The 12,795-nt window shown below is 39.3% G+C and overlaps 1 protein-coding gene across 2 annotated transcripts in view; it reads right to left on the bottom strand.

Annotated features, from left to right (window-relative positions):
• Positions 1 to 12,795, bottom strand: part of LOC126092166 (beta-galactosidase-1-like protein 2) — a 161,897-nt gene that overhangs the window by 53,607 nt on the left and 95,495 nt on the right. The gene's annotated exons all lie outside the window — the stretch shown is intronic.

Raw genomic sequence — 12,795 nt, 5'->3', positions numbered from 1 at the left:
TTAGCATTCCTCTACTCTACTATTCTGTTGCAGAGTCAGTGTTTTACATCATGCTCCTATATAACATGAATCAATTAATGAGTGTGTCAAGCAAATAGTTCAGAAGCTGATGAATGATTGGAATTCTCTGTCATTAATGAGAATATTAAACATGTCCATTGTACATAACTTATTTCAGACAGACTGGATACTTGCAAAACTAGTTTTAACATCAGATAGAAAATACACACCCTCAAAGAAGTGACAATAATATCAATAGGTATATTAAGGGCCTGGAATCGTCAGATTAAAGAGAATGAAGTTATAGTTAACCTCTAAACTGAAAAGAAATATGAATCATGAGCTTCCAGGACCAATGGCAACTCATAAAGAATATAAATGCAGACAGGAGAAATTGAAAATTTAGTTGGAAATCTGGCATGTAATCAGCCTATTGGTTATTAGAAATGCTTTGGATATTGATCTGTTCATTGGTAAAGGATAACAACATTGGGTAAACCAATTTCTATTTTAAGAGCAATATACTTTGTAAACTACTGTTTTTCATGAACTAAATAATTTTATACTTAATTAACAAAAAACATTTTCATTTTATAAAATTATTTACAATAATGCTTTCACATTTTTTTAATATTTATGCTAAAATTATGTAATGTGAATTTAAATACTTTCATTGGCAGCTAAGCAAATGCACTGTGCAGTTGCAGAGTTGTATTTCTCTGAAAGTTGATTTATCATTGTTTATTCTAAAGAATACAGAAGACAAAACGAGGGGAAATAACTTGATAATCCAAATTAAACTTTGTAGCTAATTTCTTCAAACTCATGAAGCCTGTGCCAATAGCAATATACTTAAGAAGACAACAAAGACAACTTAGAACCAGCAAGGTACCATACTTCATGATTTATCAATGAGGGCATAATTATTTTCACTTTTATGGAAAACGACAAATCTGTAAAGTTGATAACTTTTTGGAAACATAACCCCTACTTTAAAGATCATTTCAGATGTGGGTGTATCACCCTGGAATGTGAAACTGTACTAAGAAATTACTAATCACTGATGTGTATGTTGTGACTCGCCGATCTTCCAAAGTTTCAGTGCCACCATGCAGTTACGCACATCCTCTACATGCGGCGCTGTCTGGCAGCCATGCAGCAGCAGCACCACCTAAGCGGCCAGCCAGCCAGTGGCCACTAGAGTTGGACTCAGTTATGATTTGACTGTTAAAGTGTGCACATGTCTTACACTGTTTACTTGATCTGTGACTTTCATGTATTGCATCTTCCTTGAAATACATTTGTTCAACTTGAAGTTATAGCAATTGGCGATGAGGTAGTGATTTTTCTTTTCAATCGTTGACCCACATGTTTCCATGGCTACTTTAGAGCAACTACTGCAAGGTGGCAAAGAACAGCAAATGCTTCTCACCGATGCGATTCGTGATTTCGTTGCAGCATCAAATGCAGGGTGTCTCTCGTTGTCTCTACCTCCTTTTCCTCCTTACGATGAGATGGCGGAAGACTGATCTGATTATGAAAAACATCTTCGACAGCACTTCTTGGCATGTCATGTTGTGGACAAACAAATATGTAAGTCTCTGTTCCTTTCATGGAATTCACCTCAAATGTATCGGTTGTTGTTGCAATTGGCTCTTTGAAAGATCCTGGTCTTTGTCCTTTGCTGAAATGTGCTCACTTCTGTCCATCTATTTTCAAAAGCAAATGCATGTGGTAGCCTCTTGTGTTGACTTTTATTGTTGTCAAAAACAATGGAATCAATCCTATCACGCTTACGCTGATTCCATGGTACTGGATGCTATTATCCAATTGGCACCTGACAAAGAAGTTAGGCAACGTGCCCTTCAGTTGGGAAATCCGACTCTAGATGAAGTCCTATCCATCGCTCAGTCTTTTGAAATTTCTCGCATCGCTGAAGTGCAAATACAGGCATGGGGCGACATCGGGGAAATACAACCTCTGTGCAATGTTGACGAAGCGTGTGGTGTGTCAACCACCAGCCAACGTTGCCGTAGTACGCTCCTAAGCACAGCCTCGGCCTAACGATAAACAAACCTCTAAGAAACTGCAGCAAAACCCACAGCAACTTCCTTCATGTCCGTGGTGTTTTACGAAACATTCATGATAAGATTGTCCACAACATTGGGCCGTGTGTCACAAATGCAAAAAAAAAAAGGGTCACGTGTCATCCGTTTGCAAATCCGAGCGCATACATGATGTTCATGAACATGACGCTGATTCTGATTCTGTGTTGTCTGTCAACTGTACTTCTTCCCTTTCAGGGAAGTTATTCCTCACTGTCCAAATACTTGGTCGAGATGTTCGCATGCAGGTGGATACTGGTTCTGCTGCCACTATCATCAATTCTCAGACGTATCTTCAGTTGGGTTCTCCAATCCTGTCACCTGTCACTAGGCAATTACAGACATACAATAAACAGAAGATTTCTCCCTTGGGACAATTTGATGCTGAGGTATTTTACAAATCTGTCATTCGCACTGTTCCCATATTTGTGGTCAACCATAGTAACGCAGAAAATCTTTTTGGTTTCAATGCCTTTTGTGTTTTTGGGTTCTCCATAGATGACTCTGTCAATATCGTCTCTGATGTTATTCCTTATGCTCAATTGGATTCCTTGTCGACAACATTCTCGTCCCTTTTTTCTCCTGGGTTAGGCTGTGCAAATGACGTTGAAGCTCATATCACGCTCAAACTCACTGCTCGGCCTAAGTTTTTCAGGCTTGGCCCATTCCTGTGGCCCTTTGTGATCAGGTCAAATGGGAGCTGGATCGTCTCACTGCTTCAGGGGTCTTGCTTCCTGTCACTTCCAGTGAGTGGTCCTCTCCTGTCATTGTCGTTCCTAAGCCAAATGGTGATATTTGTCTCTGTGGCAATTTCAAAGCCACTGTAAATGCTCAATGCCTTATCGACACTTACCATATGCCTCAACCTGAAGAATTATTCACTAAACTTGCTGGAGACCAGTATTTTTCTAAACTTGACCTGTCAGAAGCTTATCATCAACTTACGCTCGATGCTGCTTCCCGGCAGTTTCTGGTCCTTAACATGCCTTTCGGCCTCTATCAATACCAACAATTGCCATTCGGGGTTGCCAGCACCCCTGTTCTCTTTCAGAGATTCTTGGAACAATTATTGCTCACTGTCCCTGGGTGTATAAATTACCAGGACGACATTGTTGTCACTGGCTCCACCACTGACGAACATCTTCAAAATCTCCGCACACGTTTTTATGTCTTATAGACTGACAGTATGAAGTGTAATCTTCAGAAATCACAATTTTTTCAGGCATCTATCACGTAGTTGGGGTTTCAACTGTCTCGGGATCGTATTCGTCTGCTTCAGCAAACTGTTGCTGCGATCGATGCCCTTCCTCGGCCTATATCTGTTAAGGAACTGCAGGCCTTCTTGGGGAAGATAGCATACTATCACAAGTTTTTACTGTCTGCTGCTTCAGTGGCTCAGCTGTTGCATCGCCTGCTGCATAAAAACATGCCTTTTCACTTGTCTGCGTCATGCGATGTGGCTTTCCAGAAATTGAAGACTATGCTGAAACAGGCCCCGTGCCTGGCTACTTATCGACCTGGCCAACATCTTGTCCTTGCCACAGACGCCTCTCAATACAGGGTCGGTGCAGTCCTTGCGCACCGTTTTTCTGACCGTTCGGAACAACCCATTGCTTATGCTTCCAAAACACTCACGGATGCCCAACAAAATTATTCTCAAATAGAAAAAGAAGCTTTGGCCATTATTTATGCTCTTCATAAGTTTTGTGTTTTTCTCTATGGATCCAAATTTCATCTTGTTATGGATCACAAACCACTTGTTTCCTTGTTTCATCCATCAACGTCACTTCCCGACAAGGCTGCACACCGCCTCCAGCATTGGGCTCATTACTTGTCTCATTTCAATTATGAGATTCATTTCTGGCCGACGGCTCAACATGCAAATGCTGATGCACTGTCTTGCCTTCCCATGGGTCCTGATCTGGCATTCGATAGGAACGAACTTTTGTGTTTCCACCTGGATGTTGCTGAGCAGCGGGTTGTGGATGGGTTCCCCATCACCGGGGACCGGCTGGCAGCTGCTACGGGTTCTGACCCTACCCTCTCCTGGGTTTTATGCTGTATTCAGAAGGGTTGACCAGATTGTCCATCCACTAAGACTTCTGATCCGTTGCGGAACTACTACGCTTTGCGTTACCGCCTCACGGCTAGGGATGGAGTTATCCTCCTTTCCATCGAAAATGCTTCACTGCGTGTTGTGGTACCTGCGTCCTTGTGTGCTTTGGTCTTGCGCCTCCTTCACCAAGGGCACTGGGGTGTCTCTTGCACAAAATCTCTGGTGCACCGTCATGTGTACTGGCCTGGCATCGACTCTGAAATCGCACATATGGTCGCTGCCTGCAGCCCTTGTGCGTCACAGGCCGCCGACCCAAAGTCATCTTTGTCATCGTGGCCTTTGCCTGAAAAGCCCTGGGAGCATATTCATGCCGACTTCATGGGTCCTTTCTTAGGTACTTATTGGCTTCTCATTATTGATGCATACTCTAACTGTCCTTTCATTGTCCATTGCACGTTGCCTACCACCGCGGCAACCACCAATTTTCTAGCTCGCATTTTCTCTTTGGAAGGCCTTCCCTCTACTCTTGTTACGGATAATGGTCCAGAATTTGCCTCTTTCAATTTTGTGGATTTTTGTGCCCCTCACGGCATCATGCATGTCACGGCCCCTCTGTTCCATCCACAGTCAAACAGTAGGCTGAAAGACTGGTCTGCACATTTAAGGCTCAGACGAGGAAACTCCTGACTTCTTCTGCTGCTGATGATGCGCTTCTCCAATTTCTGGCTTCTTACCGTTTCACCCCCATGGGTGACCACAGCTCGGCTGAGCTCTTACATGGCCGACAGCCCAGCACGCTACTTCATCTTCTGCAGTCTTCCACCTCACGGCCGCGGGCGCCTTCGCTTGGCCGGTTCACTGCCGACGACCTTGTATGGGTACGGAGATATGGCAGGCGGCCAAAATGGAGTCCTGGCCACATCTTATGACACCATGGCCAACGCCTGTATGAAATCCAGACAGACACGGGTGTTGCAGTGCATCAGTCGGACCAGCTTCGGCCGCGTGTGCTGGCAACGCCTGTTCCGGATGCCGCTACATCATCTTCGGCTCTACCTGACGCTCGGGATACTGCAATCTCTCATTACTCACAACGCAGTCATCTCACCATCATATTGGTGCCAGCACAAGATTTGATGCCACCAGGAGACACGCCCATGCAGGCATCTGTCGGAGCAACTCTAGTCGCCTCCTTCTCCTACGGACGCGGACACATTGACCATGTCTCCTGTTATAACAACCGGACTTGCAGCAATGGGCAGATTGGTGCACAGGGCCCCAACAGTTTTGACCCCAATGTCTCCTGTCATCTCAACCCGTTATCATCGGGGACACTTCCGTCCGTACGGGAAGCCTCCTCCTCGAGACTTTACGGCCAGTCAAACAACACATATGGATGTTAGCAATCTACAGGCCACCTCCATCAAGACCTGTGCAAAAACTTCAAAGAGGGGAAAAGTGTTGTGACTCGCCAATCTTTCAAAGTGCTGCCGCGCAGTTATGCGCGTCCTCTACATGCGGCGCTGTCTGCCAGCCACGCAGCAGCAGCGCCACCTAAGCGACCAGCCAGCCATCGGCTGCTAGACTCGGCCTCAGTTATGATTTGACTGTTAATGTGTACACACGTCTCACTCTGTTTACTTGATCTGTGACTCATGTATTGCGTCTTCCTTGAAATATATTTGTTCAACTTGAAGTTATAACAGTGTATTTTTCAGATAGTCTAAAAGAGAGAATTATAATAGATTTAAAATTTAACAAAGTGGGTATAGAATAGAAAACCAACTAAAATCTATGAATAACAGTACCTGGCAGCAAAGTGGACATAACTGGACCTGCAACAGTGTCTTATGTGAAAATTAAGTATCAATCTTCACTTCCCTTCTTTAATTATTTCATCAGAGTAGAAAACAGTGACAAAATATTTTTATTGGTTGCGACTTTCCTTTTGCACATAAAACAATTTCTTGTTCTTCCTTTATTATTAAAACCTTGAAAATGCCTTTCAGGAAAGAGAAAAGTGGTTTGTAATTAATTAGAAAGCTCCCCTTAAATTGTACTAATCATTTGTTCAAAGCATGGATGGTTTTGGGACTTCAAAATCTCACCTTGAGATATATGAAACTGTAACATACAAAAGAGAGGACAAAAGAAATATAGTGCAACATATGTGTAAAAACCAAAAGGAAAGACTGCTGAAACAAGGTGATTTACTTGTAGTATTTGGTAACACGTAACATGTAGTTGGGCCAGTCAGTGCAAGAGCTCCAGTTACTGCATGTTGGCAGAAGTAGAAAAAAGGGAAATGCCTAATAATCAAACTGACCTAAAAATGTAACATCCAGCTTGGTGAGACAGCAAAAACCCAGAACAAACACTAGACTCACACTGTCCACCACCAACCAGCCACATAGTAGAAACACGGACTACGACTGAATGGAGGTCTGGATGCATGGTGCAATGTGGTCACCAGTGGTGTACAAGGAAGCAAGCTGACATCATGAGTGAAGGTATAGAAATTCTGGACAGACTGGTCCAAGCACTTGCAGTATTTCACTTAACAATATAATACAATATGAATGAGCTGTGGTGTGTTGATAGGCTAAATAACTCTTGAGCATGTGACAATGTGAGTCATTTTTGGGCAACAAAGCAATGGTACATATGTAAAATGATGAAGAAGGAAAAAAAATAGTAACAACAATTTTAAAAATGAATGGTAATATAATCCATGCTAAGTAAGTTAAGGGCTTGACCTTTTGGCTGTATATGGAGGACATTTAAGTTATTACCTATGTCAGAGATAGACATACTGGATATATGTCTGCTTGTGTCTGTATATGTGTGGATGGATATGTGTGTGTGTGCGAGACATATTTAAATATGTCTGCTTGTGTCTGTATATGTGTGGATGGATATGTGTGTGTGTGCGAGTGTATACCCGTCCCTTTTTCCCCCTAAGGTAAGTCTTTCCGCTCCCGGGACTGGAATGACTCCTTACTCTCTCCCTTAAAACCCACATCCTTTCGTCTTTTCCTCTCCTTCCCTCTTTCCTGATGAGGCAACAGTTTGTTGTGAAAGCTTGAATTTTGTGTGTATGTTTGTGTTCGTTTGTGTGTCTGTCGAGCTGCCAGCACTTTCATTTGGTAAGTCACATCATCTTTGTCTGCTTGTGTCTGTATATGTCTGTATATGTGTGGATGGATATGTGTGTGTGTGCGAGTGTATACCCGTCCTTTTTTCCCCATAAGGTAAGTCTTTCCGCTCCCGGGACTGGAATGACTCCTTACCCTCTCCCTTAAAACCCACATCCTTTCATCTTTCCCTCTCCTTCCCTCTTTCCTGATGAGGCAACAGTTTGTTGCGAAAGCTTGAATTTTGTGTGTATGTTTGTGTTCGTTTGTGTGTCTGTCGACCTGCCAGCACTTTCATTTGGTAAGTCACATCATCTTTGTTTTTAGGTATATTTTTCCTTCATGGAATGTTTCCTTCTATTATAACCATATATATATTATATATCTCACTTGAGCACATAATGTATCCTACATAAATGATGACTCACTTGGTATAGTTTATCTTAACATTACTTTTTGTCACCTCTTTTACTGTATACTCCTCTCTTCACTCATTTGGCCTATCTACCATTGCCTTGTTGTCTATAATGGAATATAGTTTACTGTCTGTGAGGTTTAGGCTTGTTTTTCTCTCATTTGTTTAGTTATTTTCCCTCTTAGTCATCTATCCATGTCATTATTGCTTTGTATAATGTATGGTACCCAGTGGATCATTTCTGATTGTTATCTCTCAGCTAACATTACTACACCCACATTTTATGTTTGTGAGGGTTTTTATATATTTTATTTTTCATCACTTAAGCCCATAATGAATCATACATGTGGCAATTTACTTAGCTTGGTCTATATTACCATTAATTTTTATCACTGTTGTTACTGTTTTTATCCACTGTTTATTCATTTTCACCTGTGTACCATTGTCTTGTTGCCTAAAATTATCACTTATTGTACACGCTTGAGAATTATTTAGCCTATTGGCACACCACACCTTGTTCATATTCTAACATGTTCTTAAATGAAGTATTGTAGGAACTCAGACCAGTCAGTCTTGATTTTCTATACCTTTGCTCATAACATCAGGTTACTTGCTTGTACACTGTTGGTGCCTGCACTGCACCGTGACCCCAGACCTCCGACATTGCCCTCCATTCAGTTGTGGCTGGCATTCATAACGTGCGGCTGCCTGGCAGTGGACAGTGGGAGTACAGTGTTTGGTCTCAGTTTCTGTTTCCTTCATCCCACCCACCTGGATGTTACATTTTTAGATCAGTGTGATTCTGGACCCTTCCCTTTTTCTAGTTCTGCCAAAATGCAATAATTGGAACTCTTGCACTGAGGGGCCTCACCACACATTATGTGTTACCAATACTATAAGTCAGTTGCCTTGTTTCGGTAGTCTGTTCTTTTGGTTTTTACGCTGATGTTGCTTAATATTTCTTCCTTCCTCTCCTTTTTAAGTTACAGTTTCATACACATGAAGATGGGATTTTAAAATCCTGGAACTGATCATAGTTTGAATAAATAATTAGTACAATTGTAGCAGATCTCTCTAAATCAATTTTCATGGCTCTCAATTATGGATGACATACGTAATAAATCTTGTGCAAAAGTCGTTTAGTTCAGGACTTATTTGAAGAGGATTGTGATGACTATCAATAGTCCACCAAGTCTCTATGATGACGAATGCCAGAATCTTTTGACTGTAGTCTGTGCTACGCTGTTGTGATGTACACTTGTGCTCTCATATATACAGTTTATTTCAACAATAAAGTTAATGTTGTTACTAATAGTTGGGTTTCCTCTCTTACCTCCAATGAGTATAGGGAAAAATATCCACAGGATGATTCATGAATAGAACTAAATCAGAGTATTGAAATTTCGAGAGATTCAGTAAATATACTGTGATTAGAACAGTTTATCAGAGACATGTCAGAGTTGATAAAAATAAAAACAGCAATACTGTAAGAAGTGGGTTAGGAAATCAAACTTGAAACAGTGATGTGATCAAAAATTAGATTGGGAAAACAAATTTCAAAAAACAGTAATGCTGAAAGAATTGACTTAGCAAATAAAATTTTCAAGAACAGTGAGGTGATAAAAATGGGATAGGAAATCAAATTGCTGAAACAAACAATCAAATTTACAAAACCTTCAATGCTGTTAAAATGAGTTATGAAATCAAACTTTTACATTCAATGAAGAATTGAGCACTCAAATTAATACTATAAAAAATGACTGGGAGATTGGGTTGCAAATGTAAATTCAATAATTGAACACTTAAATGAGAGTCACCAGCACAGAATCTACAGTTCAAATGATTGCTCAAAGAGCAACTGCTTCTGAGGTTGACTTTTGAGGTTCCAAATGTGGAATGTAATTTATCTAATAAAGTTGGTTATGTTAGCATTAGTTACAAGGCAAAATTCTGTAATTTAAATGAAATGGTGGTTGGAGTTAAAAAGCTAGTTTCTGAAAAGGTTAGTGAAAATGGGAAAATGGGCTAGTGAAAATGGGAATGGATAATTTACTTAATGTTTAAAAACAATCAAGTGATTAGCACAAAAGTGTTGTTGCAAAAACCTTTTGTTCCTGGAGATGGCATTTTGCATTCTTTCTATTTCAAACAAAACTAAGAAGTTAATTCCATTCCTGATATGACTGATAGTTCCAAAACTTAATTTTTGAAAAGATGTTTGGAAGGGGATGCATTATCTTAGGCAAATCAGATTTGTACACAAGATTTAGTATATTAAGATTCTGGTCAGAATCAGAGAGACTGCAATTAAAAGTGTCTTCCTCAATGGTCCAAGTTGCAGGGGACACAGAGGGGCTATGAAAGAATTTTGTAAAAGCCAATTAAAGGAACTTGTCTATCTGAACCAACCATTTGATGAAATTACTCCAATTGATGGAATGCATAGGTTACCTGAAAATGTTCAATGAGGATTGGCATATGAGCCAGATGAATTAGTTGAACAATTTCTAAAATATGTAGACAAATTTGATAGAATTTTAGAAAGAAACAATAGACAGATTTTGGATAAAGTTATTTCACACAGAAGAGCTGGCATTGAAATTGTGATGACAACATCATTGTAGAAATGAGGCGAATAATTACAGAAATCAGGAGAGGGCACCACCAAGAGAATTTAGTAGTAATAGGAGAGACAGTGTAACAGGTAATGTGAAAGAGATAAGAGAATATGGAATCATACTCATCATCCACCTCAGAATTTCAGTCAGGCAACTACAATTACTGAGCATGTAAAGCAAAGATAGCTCCATTGGAGTTCTAGAATGTGAGAGCAAGGATTAATAACTTTAACACGTGGACCACTTATTCTGGGAAAATAATCACAATAAGAGCAGAAGGATAAGTACACTATAATATAAGGTTAATGAAATTGGAGTCAAACAAGAACTTTGGTGTAATTTCAGGCAAAATTGGGTTAAAGAGAAAAGTAACGTAGAAATTAAGAATCTTGATTATGAATTACAAGAAGGAGAACTAGAAAACTAACAGTATAGATTTGGAAGAAAATTTTAAAGAGACTATAGAGATGATAACTTAAATATTTTTCTTATTTTTAAGTGAGGAGTCAGTAGAGCATGAGCAAAGTGATAAAAACATATTAAATGAAGAAGTAATTTGTATTTGCAATGTAAGTGATGTTCTTGATGAAGGAGGGATTAATAGTAATGAAATAAATGGGAATGAAGATGTATATTATTTTTATAGTTTAAAATTAAGGTTGTTGGACAAGTAAGAATCAGATTCTATGTATTTTGTGAAATTGTCAACTTTAAGGGAAAATGTGAATGAAGAAGTGAATCAAATGACTAAATGTATCACCTGTACAAGGTCAAAACATGCTCATAGCTTAGTCGATCAATGTCTACGGAACAAATCTATCACAAAGTTGTCTTATCAGTCTTTAATTCTAGTTTCTTCAGTTATTAATAAAAGATCTTAGTGCAAATTTTGGATGAATGTTGGGGTAGGGCTAGTTACTGACTCAATTTGGGTGAAAAAATTAGCAATTTTGTGCAAAGAACATTTTCCTGACTGGTGGATGGAAAACTGTAATGAAATTTATGAACTATGTAAGAGATAGATGGTGCTGGATTGAGATTTGACTGTGTTCTTTGGCAACTTGTGTAATGATAAAAACTAGGGGTGGGAGGGGGGTGGGTCATGAACACTATTGATGACATGTGTGGTGAATAGAGGATCACAGCTGTGTAGCGCTTTTTCACATTTTCATTCTGGTGTGCTGCAACACTTTTCTAGCTTTTCTGTCAATATTTCAAGTTGTCTCCTATCAGTTTATTGTTTCTTCATTAAGTTGTAAGTATTTTGATATGTAATTAGCATTTAAAAGATGATGCAAACTTTTAAGTGTACTATCAGATTACATGTAATAGGGGAGGTTAATTTCATGTTTTACCTGAAAAGAGACAAGATTTTCTTGTTTTCTTTTCAAAATGAAATTTGTGTCTTATTGGTTCTATTTGCAAAACTACTATGCTGCTTTGAAATAGAACATGTAGTTTACACTTTTTCGTGGGAAATATTATTGAAGTGTTCTGTATCAAATATGGGTTATGATCTGTACTGTTTGGCTTGATATAAATAGACGAGAATGAATTAGGAATGCAATTTGCAAAATATTTTGTTGTTTTGGAATGAAATTTGTATTTTATTGCCTTTTTTTACTTGAAAATATTTTTGACAAATAATGAAATTCATAAGAGTCTATATTACAATAACCGAAGAAATCAGAAGATGTCTGACAGAACTGAAAGTGATACCAAGCATTGATCTCAACAGAGACCAAAGACTGTTGTTAGGGACACTGAGATAATTCAGGAAAGGTACATATGGGGGAAAAAGAGACAAATATAAACTGCTGGAAACTTGAAAATAGAGAAACCCAAGAGATGTACAGGGAGAAGATTAAGACATAACTTCCTAAAGATGAGAGGAAGCATATAGAGGAAGAATGGAGGAGTTTCAAATCAGCCCTAGTCAAGGCAGCAGAAGAACATGAACAAAAGTCAGACACAAAGAAATTCCATGGTGGAATGAGAGAATTGCAGAAGTTCTTAAGGATGATAAGAAGATACACCACATATTAGATAACAGAGGGAAGCAAAAAGAAAATACTTCAAAAGTCATCAACAGAGAAGGAAAACTCATGTGGGAGGAAGAAGAAGTTTTGAAAGTATGGAAAGATACTTCCAAAAACTATATGAAGGACAAAATGAAACAAATACATGTGATGAGATACAGGGACGTGAGAGAAATACCACATTCGCATAGGATACAGAAAGAGAAAATATGCTGATGTTGGTTGTAGAGAAAGCTGTATTAGAAAAGAAAAATGACAAAGCTCCTGGAGTAAATGACATCACATTGGCAATGAACAAAGCTGTAGGACCTATTGGAATTTAGTGGCTGTATAGAATAATGAGCATAGTATGGATATATGGAAAGATTCCTGATGATTGGATAAAGTTGATTATTGTAGTTATCTTTAAGGAAGGTAACAAGACACAC

This window comes from Schistocerca cancellata, chromosome 7 (genome assembly GCF_023864275.1).
Source record: "Schistocerca cancellata isolate TAMUIC-IGC-003103 chromosome 7, iqSchCanc2.1, whole genome shotgun sequence".
Taxonomy (NCBI): domain Eukaryota; kingdom Metazoa; phylum Arthropoda; class Insecta; order Orthoptera; family Acrididae; genus Schistocerca; species Schistocerca cancellata.
Note: the sequence above shows the minus strand (reverse complement) of the source record. Positions and strands in the feature narration are given on the sequence as shown.